Source organism: Schistocerca nitens, chromosome 2 (genome assembly GCF_023898315.1).
Source record: "Schistocerca nitens isolate TAMUIC-IGC-003100 chromosome 2, iqSchNite1.1, whole genome shotgun sequence".
Taxonomy (NCBI): Eukaryota; Metazoa; Arthropoda; class Insecta; order Orthoptera; family Acrididae; genus Schistocerca; species Schistocerca nitens.
In genome coordinates, this window is record NC_064615.1 from 705,723,385 (window position 1) to 705,737,308 (window position 13,924).

Sequence of the window (13,924 nt, forward strand, 5' to 3'; positions counted from 1 at the left end):
GACCTTCCAACTTTTGTTACCGAATGGAATGAAAGCATGATTTCGGAAAGGTGCAGATTAGCCCCACAGGAAAAAAGAAGCTCTTTTCGTTCACAGCAGTCTTTGAAGCACAAATGATTCGATTGTCAAAACTGACAAGGTAAAGAGCAATCTCACAGAGTCATAACATATAAAGGTCCTTATGAAGTGATTCCACGTTTACCGAAATATTTATTATTAAAGAAAAACCAATCAACATTTCTACTGATCAAATCAAACAACCTAATTTATGGACAAAAATATCAATCTTTCGATGAGGAAGACTTCTCGTAGATTACCGACGACGCAGGTGATAGTGCTGCTGTCGACGTTGGATAGAATGAGCAAACATTATCTATGTATATGTTCGTGCCATTTTAGTGATACCACCATGACGTAATCTAGCCAATCAGACGCCATCGCTTGAACATAGAAGTGGGAGCCTCGTCAGTTTCACGATAGTCAGACATAGCTTCTGATGACGATGATGGAGGTAGTCAGTGAAATACTGGAATTTTATCCGAATCTGATGCGGCAAGTTCACTGGAAACCTTTCATCCAATGACTCTGTCGCAGCCTATTTTCTTCCAGATGGAATTGCACATGAGCATGGGACCAGCTTGGAAGCCATATAAGCGATTCTCGTGATATATAGCAGTTCGTGGGTAACACTCATCTCACAAGACTTTCTGTAAACGTGAAATTTTGATATCGCAGCATCGACAATCGATGCGGCAGGCGCCATTTTCATTTTTGTATATTTAGATGTTTTGTATTATAGCTTGCAGTATGCTGCTTCAGAGCAACGACGTATTGAAAATTTACCACAGACACATCCCATTAACATTAAATGTCAGTTATAGCGCATCAACGATATAAGCCTTCAAGAAATACATTAATAACCAAGACAGGAGATTAAAATGGCGTCGCTATGTGCTAGCTTAATGGATAATGTCCGCGGTTCATGAAGTCTAAGGCTGTGGGTTGGCATCGTATTATATCCTTTTTTTATTTCATCTTAGCGTTGTTAATGCTTTCTGGGACTTTCTTACGAATGTAATACATGTATGTTCTGCAATATTCGATGTTATTTACATTTCCGACTGATTACAGAACGAAGGGTGAAATAAATATTTGGCAATTTTCGAGTATGTGGTTAGGCAGGATCCCAAGAGGGTAACTTAAATTGCTGCGAGTGATACGAACAATAAAATTAACGTTCTTCTTCCTCACAAATCTTTGACTCTTTATTTCCGAATACGTATCGATTTCCGAGTGTGAGGTTAGGGGGAAAACTAAGGGGACAATTTAAATTTCTCAGAATGATATAGGGAGCAATAAAATTCATTTTCTCCCTGGTCACAAAGCCGATGGCAATTCCTGCGGCTATCGATATTGCACGTGACGTTAAAATGATGTGACGTTTGCAGGAAGTCTTGATATGAGTGTTACCATCAATATGTGTGTTGCACAACACTGTGATGACTCAAAAAAACTCTATAGTCAATGTTTTCGTTTGCTGGAGCAGCCTTATCTTTGATGAGTAGTGCAAGAACATTATGACCACCGACCTGCTATTGATAACCCGTCCAGGCGACAGCAGCGTCACCTGGTGAGGAATAACTGCTAGTCAGACACACGCACGGCACATGTAGCATCAGTGGGCGTGCTGACCGTGTGTAGAAGGGGAAGGCGCGCTATCTGTCTTGAGTTTGACGGAGGGCAGATTGTGACGGCTCGGCGGCTCGGCACGAGCACTTCGGAAACTGTACTGCTTGTCGGGTGTTCGAGGAGACATCATTACAGATGTCGGACGTCGTAGGATGGGCAGACTGGTAAAACAGGACGGGCGGCGAACTGTGGTGGAACTAACGTCAGACTTTAATGCTGGACAGTGTACAAGTGTTTCTGAACACACAGTGCACCGAACACTCCTAACGATGGGCCTCCGCAGCCGACGGCCCATGCATGTGCCAATGTCAACATCACAACATCGGCGACTGCGACTGCAGTGAGAATGTGACCACCGGCATTGGACTTTGGCGCAGCGGGAGAGCGTTGCATGGTCTGTTGAATCCAAATACCCTCTTTATCATGCAGATAGGAGAGCACGAATCCGTCGTTTCGAGGGGAACAGCACCTTGACACTTGAACTGCGGGACGGAGACAAGCTGGCGGCGGCTCCTTTATGCTGTGGGGAACAGTCATGTTGGTATCCAGGGCTGGAGCTCGTGCAAGGCACAATGACAGCGAAGGAGTATCGTACAATGCTTGCAGACCACGTACACTTTTCATGACGATCATGTTTTCCGACGGCAGTGGCATTTTTCAACAAGACAATGCGCATGTCACAAGGCAAGCTGGCGGCGGCTCCTTTATGCTGTGGGGAACAGTCATGTTGGTATCCAGGGCTGGAGCTCGTGCAAGGCACAATGACAGCGAAGGAGTATCGTACAATGCTTGCAGACCACGTACACTTTTCATGACGATCATGTTTTCCGACGGCAGTGGCATTTTTCAACAAGACAATGCGCATGTCACAAGGCCAGGAGTATGATGGAGTTGTCCGCGGAACACAGTGGCGAGTTCCAGTTGATGTGCCGGTTCCCCAACTCGCCCGATATGTACACGATCGAACCCACCTGGGATGTGATTGAGCGTGGCATCAGAGCTCAATGTCCCCTCCCTGGAATTTACGGGAATAAGGTGAGTTGTGTGTGCAGATGCGGTGCCAGCTCCCTCCAGCGACCTACTAAGGCCTCATTGCTTCCATGCCACGACGCGTCGCCAGTGTTATCCGTGTCAAATGTGGACAAACCGGCTATTAGGTAGGTGGGTTGTGACGTTCCGGCTGATCAGTGTATATAGACAGTATTTTGAACGTGAGGTCTAGCTGGTCAATTGTATTGTTTGTCGCCGAGTTTCGAGTTCGGTGGGGCAGCATGGAGGGCAAACAAAGCACTTAATTTCCGTCTGAAACAATGAACGTCGCCCGGCCTGTGCCGGCTTTTAACATTCGTCTTGTGAAATTAAGATAGGCATTTTAAAGCTACGCCGTCTAGAATTTTTGGTGAGGCTGTTGTTCGCTCGCACTTCATCGGCGTAATTCTATGTTGCATAATTTTTCAGTTTCATTTACAGGACGTGCTTTTCAATTGTGAACTCGCTTGAACCATAACAGCTCTTTGTTCGATTCACGTCTTTGGTAGAATACGTGAAGATCAATATCTATTTTTTACAGGATCATCTGAGCATCTTGGTCGCTTTGCATAATAATTTCCCACTCTTTAAGTAATAGTAAGGCAATTATCACCAATGTGGAGTTATTTTTAAGTCCTTTATAAAAGTGTGATGCAGTACAGCGACATGGCTCGTAAGCGGACTTTTTGTGTCTTATTCATGAGATTTTGTGCCTTATTCCTAAACAATAAAGTTTAAATTCTATACCTTCACGAATTCTTTTTCTAGAGAATAATTTTTTAATCTTACAGTGTTTAATTTTCGTTAGAACATATGTTCATTCATGCTTTGTTTATCAATGCTGGTTGTTCAGGTGCAATCTATTTGAAACATTTGTTGGTCTGCCCACAGCAGAAACAGCATTTCCAGAAACTGCCTCCAGAAGCAATGTTATTTTCCTGTTTCTACGTTATTTTCAGCTAACTAAGGTAAGTGCGAGTTGCAGTGATCTTCAAGACACGAGCTGCAAACGATTTATTTTCCATTAGTTATGTACTGGAACACACCAGGTGTAGTTACGTCTGCAATGCACGTCTATCCTCTAAGGAGTGAAACACTAACACTGCTAAGTGGTTTAGGACAGTTGACGATCCTAGTTGTAATTTATCTTCAGTTAAAGGCCCAGCGTGTTATGAAAGTTGGTTCACTACCTCAAATTTCACTAAAAGTAGTCAGATTCTGTTGTTATTCATGCACAGATCGAATGTGTTGCAAAGGGTATAGTTTCAGGGCATAAAAACTAGATACACAATACACTACATTGTTAAATTTGAGGAATAGTTCTCTCAAGATCTTGAAAGAGAAGGTAAATTACTGAAGAAAAATTGAGGACTGCAATTAACAAAGGTAAGCGGTAGGCGAAGAGAAAGTTTCATGCAGAAAAAGAGAGCAGTTCCATAGTATGAAGAAGGAAAGTATATTTAATGAACACTTCCACAGACAGCAAAGCAAGTTCTATTGAATTTAAAACGTGTTTAAAATGCAAAAAAAAAAAAAAAATCCTGTAAGGCGACCGGATTTTACGGTTCTTACATGAGCATGATCCATAATGACAGGACGATACAGCATGAGATCCTCAGAAAATAATAATTATATCAACAACAGGCAATTGCTGTTAATCTCATGTACTATCAAAACAATATCTACTAGTATATGGGACTGGCATGAACAAACAAGTTACAGTGAAACGCATTTTGGAGACGAACCAAGCAGGTGGTTAATGACAACGTCAAACTCCCATTTAGCAACAGAACGGCGAGCTTCAGCACAGAAAGGGATAAGTCCAGAACAATACATTATTCCTTATAACGTAAATAAGGCCGGGACCGATGGTAAGTGGCTGCACATCATTAACAGGGCTAGGCTGTGACCCAGCAAGGAAAATAAAAATGTATTCACCTTTAGCGAGGCGGTGATTGGCTGAAGCCATACTTGATGAGGCAGACACGACACGGTGGGGAGATCCCCATTATATAAAAGCACTTTGAGACCTTAAGGCTCTGTCTCTCTCTCTCTCTCTCATCTTGCGGTAGACCGTACAGGTGAGTGGTAATAAGCTAAGGCGTTGAGAGTTTGCTTTCTGCGAAATGAGGACGATATCCTTCATCTATTGTGGTTACAGATAGCAAAGTGGTAGTTAATTATCCTATGGGAATTTTTACGGGCAAAGAAATCGTGCACGTTGCTACAACCCATAGCGAGCGTGCAACAGCCATTATTTCAACTAGGGAAACATTAACGTTCTACGGAACTCACGAACGTTGCGACTGAGTGAATTCAGTCAAGGCCAGAGTAGGGAATTAGCATTTCAGATCCAGTACGGAAACAAGGCCATTGCAGAGGCTGCTTGGTAAAGTACCATCGCGCATTAGGCCACAGTAAATGTTGAGTCTAGATTTTTCTCACTCCAACTTGCGTGTACTTTGATCATTGAATATCAAAAGCTAGGATACTAACCTACCCTCACATTGAGTACATGAGTTTTATTCATTGATTCAAAAAATAAATTTATTCTCCGCCAACACAGTGCATTGACCAGCTATGACGATGTAGTTAAATGAGCTGATGAGGATTTTTAATAATCATTCTTTCCGGTGATAAAAAATATTCATGTGTACAGATAACGATTTTAATAATAATCATTTCAATATGTCCCTGGCTTAAATATTCTGTTATTGAGTGTCAAAAGTAATTGAACATGATTATTGTTTATTGCTTGAACCCTGAAAGTAACAGGTGATAAATTATATTTAGAATAAAAAAGGGAATAGCTATTTTGTCTTTTTGGAATAGACCCCAAACTTTCACTTTTATTAATTCATGCATTCTAGATACGTGACAGCAGCATTTCTAATGACTTTTGTTATGATCCACACCTGATATTAGCTGCCTTACAGAGCCAGAGTCATATTTATTTAGAATGTATGTTTGACACCCTGGGCTTGAGAAGACAGTTCAGACGTTTTGTCCACTTGCACGCTAAGTGGTAAGCTAAGTTTGCACACATTAATACACTCACTGTGCCAATACAAAGGCTGTTAATCTCATCGACAATCCAAAAATCCATTCTCGCGAAGATTTTTGGCCTTTATTGTAATCCTGAACTTAGAATTTGTTTAAACTCTACTGCTGGAGGTAAAAATCAGGAAACTGTAAATTCGAACGTATAATTTACATCAAAGACACTCAGTGAAAAAGTTTGCCGAGGGAAGTACAATTCACGTTCAAAAGAACGACTGTATTGGAATTTCTAGTCTACAGATGGAAACAAAGTTATGAACTATTATTTTTACTCGGATCAGCTATTTTGAGAATTTTACTGTGTATTTATCTTTCAAACGTAGAATCACTGACACAGTGCTTTGTGTGTCTCCCTTTTCGGGGATTAGGACGAGCCCATCACTTTGGAACCAAGGCTTATTCCTTCATCCAAACTGCGTCTTATTTTCCTATTTGCTGGAAGTTTATTTACGCGCCATCACTGTAGAAGGTTGGAAAAGCTGCATTGGAACTTCCACGGGATGCAACTTCCACCCATGCCAGTGTCACTGCTGCTAGTCGGGCAATTTCTCCCTGCGCCTCTCGGAACAGCTAGCTTGTACAATCATGAGTTACACTTTTTCGCTGCCTTCAAAACTGCAAAGAATTCAAAACAAGAATCCGACTTCGATGTTGATTGAATCAATGAACTGGATATTTTCTGCTGCATATTTGGAAGCCTAATGTAAAATAATCTATCCTTTAAGTAAATTTACATAATCTTGTAATATTACAATCGGTAATGTGCGTGGACAGGGGTTTGAAATGTCACTGTCTTGTCTCAAGGTGTGCATAGATCTACAAGTGTCAGTCAAATGGAAACGAGACATGGAAGAATTAAGTAAACTACTTACCATTCCAAACGTAATTGCCACAACTGTTAACACGTTTGCCCCACTGTCAGACACGATGGACAACACCTTCATGGAAAAATGTTTGGGTGGAAGTTGCATCACGTGGAAGTTCCAATACGGCTTTTCGAACCTTCTACAGGGATGGCATGTAAATAAACTTCCAGCGAAAAGGAAAATAAGACGCAGTTTGGATGAAGGAATAAGCTTTAGTTCCAAAGTGATAGCTCGTCCTAATCCCCGAAGTGGGAGACACACAAAGCACTGTGTCAGTAATTCTACGTTTGAAAGATAAATATACAGTAAAAGTATGAAAATAGCTGATCCGAGTAAAAATAAGAGTTTATAAAAGTTTGTACTAACAAAAATAATTTGTGTGGGTGACCTAAGAAAACTGGCTAATCTGATGTCACATATGGGAAATATTTTACGTATAGGGGTAGCTGTGCCTTGTTTGGAGAAATCGTCATAAGGGTTGAAAGAGAGCAGATCCTGTCGTCAGTAACTGTCGAAACTCAGTGACGCAGCAAGCTGAAGGAGTAGTTTAATTAATGTCGCCGAGTCAAATATACAAAATAGGGTAGGGAGAGATCTTGAATGTTAAAAAAAATGTTTTATTTTCTACAGCGACGATAACTACAGACTTGGGCTTAGATAATAATGAAGACAGTTATATCGCGCCACTGCGACATTATTCGCCACTGTCATGGTTGTTGTTGTTGTTGTCTTCAGTCCTGAGATTGGTTTGATGCAGCTCTCCATGCTACTCTATCCTGTGCAAGCTTCTTCATCTCCCAGTACTTATGCAACCTACATCCTTCTGAGCCTGCTTAGTGTATTCATCTCTTGGTCTCCCTCTACGAGTTTTACCCTCCACGCTGCCCTCCAATGCTAAATTTGTGATCCCTTGATGCCTCAGAACATTTCCTACCAACCGGTCCCTTCTTCTTTTCAAATTGTGCCACAAACTCCTCTTTTCCCCAATTCTATTCAATACCTCCTCATACCCATCTAATCTTCAGCATTCTTCTGTAGCACCACATTTCGAAAGCTTCTGTTCTCTTCTTGTCCAAACTATTTATCGTCCATGTTTCACTTCCATCCATGGGTACACTCCATACAAATACTTTCAGAAACGACTTCCTGACAAATCCATACTCGATGTTAACAAATTTCTCTTCTTCAGAAACGCTTTCCTTGCCATTGCCAGTCTACATTTTACATCTTCTCTACTTCGATCATCTTCAGTTATTTTGCTCCCCAAATAGCAAAACTCCTTTACTACTTTGAGTGTCTCATTTCCTAATCTAGTTCCCTCAGCATCACCCGACTTAATTCGACTACTTTCCATTATCCTCGTTTTGCTTTTGTTGATGTTCATCTTATATCCTCCTTTCAAGACACTGTCCATTCCGTTCAACTGCTCTTCCAAGTCCTTTGCTGTCTCTGACAGAATTACAATGTCATCGGCGAACCTCAACGTTTTTATTTCTTCTCCATGGATTTTAATACCTACTCCGAATTTTTCTTTCGTTTCCTTTACTGCTTGCTCAATATACAGATTGAATAGCATCGGGGAGAGGCTACAACCCTGTCTCACTCCCTTCCCAACCACTGCTTCCCTTTCATGTCCCTCGACTCTTATAACTGCCGTTTCTATACAAATTGTAAATAACCTTTCGCTCCCTGTATTTTACCCCTGCCACCTTTAGAATTTGAAAGAGAGTATTCCAGTCAACATTGTCAAAAGCTTTCTCTAAGTCTACAAATGCTAGAAACGTAGGTTTGCCTTTCCTTAATCTATTTTCTAAGATAAGTCGTAAGGTCAGTATTGCCTCACGTGTTCCAATATTTCTACGGAATCCAAACTGATCTTCGCCGAGGTCAGCTTCTACCAGTTTTTCCATTCGTATGTAAAGAATTCGCGTTAGAATTTTGCAGCTGTGACTTATTATTCGCCACTGTCATGGTAAGTAGGATCATACTAACTATCTCACTGTGCGACTTTCTCGGTGTTTTGTGATAATCGCAAATGGCCTTATGGCCGCAATAGAATGGATAAACGTAATAGAAATTGAGACTCCTTTGTTAAACTGTACCAACCACCATTTCTATATTCTTGCTGCTAATGAGTAAAATTCTGTATGGCACAATATTTTAACAGGCTTCCTTACATGTGTGTGATAAATGCTCTTCAAGGATATAATCATTTTTTTCTACGTAGCAACATACTGATAGGTTGTTTGAAAGTTGAAAAACGAAAGCTGTCCTCAATCTGTACGTTAATTTGAGCTCAACAGTGCTTTATTAGAGAGGGTCCTGTTAGAGGTGTTATGCCCTTCAGTTCCTCCACTTCTGAACTGACTTTTCCCACCAGTTCTTGGGGCACCTCTAGATTAATGTGCATTCCGTGGCACGGTGCAATTGTCATTGCCCACAAATCATTTTCAGAGGTGAAAGAAGCGGTAGGTGACAGGAAAAAAAATTGACAGGCTGACAGTGGATTCAGCGGCTCAGCTCTTAGGATCTGTAGTTTAACAGTAAGCACTTAGCCACTGACCCCTAACTCTTTTTATTTCACAACTGGCGTATCTGGTAAAATAACATCTCCCCTGACTCAGCAACTCATCATCTGCACTTCACGAGCATTATGAACAATTTCTATGCTGGGCGACTACCAATAGGCTACATGTATAAAAAGACATAGGCAGTTGCACGCTAAGGGCGCCATACGCGGCTGATCATACGCTTGAGATGTCTCCGTTCTCATGAATGCATTGTACTTCTAATTTAAAACTGTGCTCATTTATTCTTCAGTCTGAGTTTCACATATTTTAACATATTCGATCTCTCTGGGTCATCTTCGGATCTAAAACAAAGTAAAACTAAAGTATACTGTACAGATAGGACAGGTTGCTGACACAACTATATAGGTAAATTCTACATTTATGTACAATTATTTACCACAGTATGAAGTACATAGTTAGTTTCATTTTGTTTTAGATCTGAAGATGACCTAGAGAGATCGAAACATGTCAAGTATTAAAAAATGTGCAACCTAGACTGAAAAATAAATGAGAATTGTTAGATATCAGTATGGGTGCTGTTCCCTCGCGAGGAATATTTTGGCTGCAGAATACATTTCTTTTGCTTCTTGAGAACAAAGCTCTAGATCATGTCAAACAGCATTGATTGATAGTGTTGCTGGATGACCTCCTGTGGGGTATCGTGCCAAATTCTGTCCAATTAGCGCGTTGGATCGTTAAAATCCAGAGATTGTTGGAGGGCACTGCCCATGATGCTCCATACGCTCTCAATTCGGAAGAGTTTCAGTGACATTTCCAACAAAGGTAGGATTTGGCGAGCACGAAGACAAGCAGGAGAAACCCTCGCCGTGTGCAGGCGGGATTATCCGGCCGAAACGTAAGCTCAGAATGGCTTGCCATGAAGGGCAATAAAACGGGCTGTTGAATATAGTCGACGTACCACTGTGCCGCGGATGACAGCCAAAAGGGTCCTGCCATGAAATGAAATGGAACCCCAGGCAATCAGTCCTGAATATCAGGCCACATGGAGAGCGATGGCTAGGTTGGTAACCCACCATTGTCCCAGGCGTCTCCAGACACACATTCGCTGGTCATCAGGTCTCTGTTCGAAGCGGGACACATCAATAAGATTCCAGGCCGAAGACGACTGTCTCCGGTTTTGGGCGGCTAACTGGTGTGGTAACGATTGCCAGTCTTGGTTGCGAGGTGAAGGCAGAGATAACCATCTGTAGCACCGTCGACAGGTCGACTGCAGACCTTTGGTACAGAGCTGAGTGGAGGGTCTAAATCAGCGGCTCAGACGGTTCTGCTACCGCGTAGGTTGCAGATTTCTCGACTTACTCCTTAAGCTGTTGGGGTTTCAGATTCTGCTTAAATAGTTCAGGGGCCCACTACACACAGCTAGTGGTTTCACGGGTAACAGTGGCACTGTGAAATCGAATGGGCGGTTTTCAGGTTAGAAGGTCTCGGGAAGATACAGAAAAGGTTTCAGTCTCAAAGGGTGCACGATGAACAAATGAAGACGGTAGACAGAGCAATAGTCAATATTGTAGCTTTCAGTTGTTTTAGCTGTGTAGGGAAAGAACCAGAGCTCCAAGCGCTAATGGAAAACAGTGAAGCTCAAATCGTTACAGGTACCAACAGCTGGCTAAAACTGAAGCTAAGTTCAGCCGAAATATTGTCAAAGGACTTAATAGTGTTCAAAAGGAGAGGGCAAATACAGTTGGCGGTGGGGTGTTTGTTGCTGTATGTAGTTTATCTTGTAGCGAAATTAAGTAGATAGTTCCACTGCTACGGTCGCAGGTTCGAATCGTACCTCGGGCATGGTTGTGTGTGATGTCCTTATGTTAGTTAGGTTTACGTAGTTCTAAGTTCTAGGGGACTAATGACCTCAGATGTTGAGTCCCATAGTGCTCAGAGTCATTTGAACCATTTTTTTTTTTTTAAGTAGATAGTTCCTGTGAATTAGCGTGGGTAGAGGTCATTCTTGACAACCGAAATGTAATAGTAATTAGTTCCTTTTACCAACCCCTGACTCAGGTGATTCAATTGCTAAACGGTTCCAAGAAAACGTATCTCTTCAAATAGGTACGCCAGTCATGTAATTATAGTTCGTGGTGACATCAATCTGCACTCTATATGTTAGCGAAAACACACGTGTAAAGCCAATGACAGGTACAAAACATCGTCAGAAGTAGTATTAATTGCTTTCTCCGAAAATTATTTTGAGCAATTAGTTCATAAGGCCACTCGAAGTGTAAGTGGTTGCAAAAACATACTTAACCTAGTAGCAATAAATAATCCTGAGCAAATAGGGAGCATCATGACTGTTACAGGGATTAGTGGCCACCGATCACTGCAACATCCAAATCCACCAAAAATAAACGTAAAATACGTGTATTAAAAAAAACATAAAAATTCGCTCGACAACTTCCAAGAGGCAGTCTCTAGTTCCTCTTATCTATGTAATTGTAGACCATATATGGCTTACATTAAAAGAAACAGAAAGTGGGAAGAGTTATACTGAATAAACTAATAAAAGATGGTACTAATTCCCCACGATACACAAAACAGTCCAGAACACTGTTGCAAGCAACCGAAAAAGCATACCAAATTTAAAAGAACACAATATCTCTAAGACTGGTGATTTTTTACTGAAGCTCGAAACTTACCTAGCATTGCTAATATTACCGGTGACAGCTCCACTAAAATCAAGTTATTTAACACAGTGTTCCGGAATTCACTCACCAAAGAAGAGGAAGTAAATGTTCCACAATTAGAACCAACAACAGCATGACTAACTTAGAAGTAGATATCCTAGGTCTAGCGAAGCATCTTAAATCCCTTAAGAAAGATAAATCTTCCGGCCCACATTGTATATCAATTTGGTTCCTTTCAGAAGAGAATGTGCTGATATAATACCCCGATGCTTTGCAATCATGTACAACCACTCGCTTTGCGAAGGATCTGTACCTAAAGCCTGGAAACTTGCGCACGTCACACCAATACTCAAGAAAGGAAATGGGATTAATCTGATGAATTATAGGCCCATACCGCTGACGTCGATTTATAGTAGGATTCTGGAAAATTTACTGTGTTTGAACACTGTCAGTTGCTTCGAAGTTAACGGTCTATTGTCACATAGCACTGATTCAGAAAATATTGTTCTTGTGAAACGCAACTAGCTTTTTATTGGTACGAATCACAAAACTGATTCCATATGTACGGATTTCCAGAAGGCTTTTGATACTGTTCCTTGCAAAAGACTTCTAATCAAATTGCGTGCCTATGGAGTATCGCTTCAGTTGAGCGACTGGATTGGTGATTTCCTGTCAGAAAGGTCACAGTAAGTAGTAATCGACAGAAAATCATAGAGTAAAACGGAAGTGATATATAACATTCCCCAAGGAAGTGTCACAGGCTGTTGTCTTTCCTAAACTGGCCGCAGCTCGTGGTCGTGCGGTAGCGTTCTCGCTTCCCGCGCCCGGGTCCCCGGGTTCGATTCCCGGCGGGGTCAGGGATTTTCTCTGCCTCGTGATGCCTGGGTGTCGTGTGATGTCCTTAGGTTAGTTAGGTTTAAGTAGTTCTAAGTTCTAGGGGACTGATGACCATAGATGTTAAGTCCCATAATGCTCAGAGCCATCTGAACCATCTTTCCTAAACTATATAAAATATTTGGGAAACAATTTGGGCAGCCCTCTTTGATTGTTTACGGATAATGCTTTCATTTACCATCTAGTAAAGTCATCAGAAGATCAAAACCATTTCCAAAATGAATAAGATACTATATGTACAAGGATTGGAACTTTAATATAAGCAACTATTTATTTACAGCTCGTACAAAATAGATACGTGTTTCAAAGTTTTACTGACCTTCAAAGTAGACACCGGCATTGTGTACAACCCGTTGCCAGCGATGTGGAAGTCGTAGCACACTCTTAGCAGTGCCAGTTGTGTTGACAGTTCGAGCGGCGCGGTCTATTGCCCGATGAATCTGTAGCAGGCCGTGAAGTGTTTCCTTCAGTTTATAAATCGAGTTGAATTCACGAGGGCTTAAGTCAGGGGAGTGCAATAGGTGGTGTAGCACTTAGCAGCCTTATCAGTTAAACAAATCAGTAACAGCTTGCACTGTACGTGCTTGAGCAGTGTCCTGCAAAATGATGGTCAGGTCCTGCAGAAAGTGCCATCACTTCTGTCTCTAAGCTGGTCGTAGCTTGTGTTCCAAAAACGAGCAACATAGGGACAGAAGTGATGACACTTTCTGCACGACTTGACCATCATTTTGCAGGACAATGCTCAGGCACGTACAGTGCAAGCTGTTACTGATTTGTTTGACTGATGGGGCTGTTAAGTGCTACACCACCTAGTGCACTCCCCTGACTTAAGCCCTCGTAAGTTCAGCTCGATTTCTAAACTGAAGGAAACACTTCACGGCATTCGCTTCAGAACTGCTACAAATTCGTCGGGCAATAGACTGCGCCGCTCGAACTGTCAACACAACTGGCATTGCTAAGAGTATCCTACGACTTCCACATCGCTAGCAACGGGTTATACATAAACGCTGGTGACTACTTTGAAGGCCAGTAAAACTCTGAAACGTGTATCTATTTTGTACGAGCTGTAAGTAAATAGTTGCGACTATTAAAGTTCCAACCTTCGTTTGTGGTGCGAAAGTAGCAACTGTCTCTGAATAAGGAAAAAATGGAAGATGAAAACGAAAATAAATCCGTT